The sequence below is a fragment of the Theobroma umbraticum genome, unplaced genomic scaffold (genome assembly GCF_002168275.2).
Source record: "Theobroma umbraticum cultivar Fairchild unplaced genomic scaffold, ASM216827v3 scaffold_86.0, whole genome shotgun sequence".
Lineage (NCBI taxonomy): Eukaryota > Viridiplantae > Streptophyta > Magnoliopsida > Malvales > Malvaceae > Theobroma > Theobroma umbraticum.
Genome location: NW_018397263.1, coordinates 7848001 through 7848287, shown reverse-complemented (window position 1 = coordinate 7848287; position 287 = coordinate 7848001).

Here is a 287-nt window from a genome sequence, read left to right as displayed (position 1 = left end):
AAGGTGAATAAGTGGTCAAGAGAGGATTCATCACCCCAAGTGATATGAGGGGATATATGTTACTTGTTCTCAATTCTTGATTAACTTATATAAAGTTTTTGGCCAAAACATGATGAATTTCAAGAAAGTGTAATACCACATATTCTCATATAAAAGTCAATAAGACCTAATTGATAAGACGAAGGGCCAATTGATGAAAATTTAAGTGTCAAAGAGCGATAATGGGCGCAAGGAATATTTTAGAATAAAATATTTCATATATGATAAAATAATAATTAAATAATAAT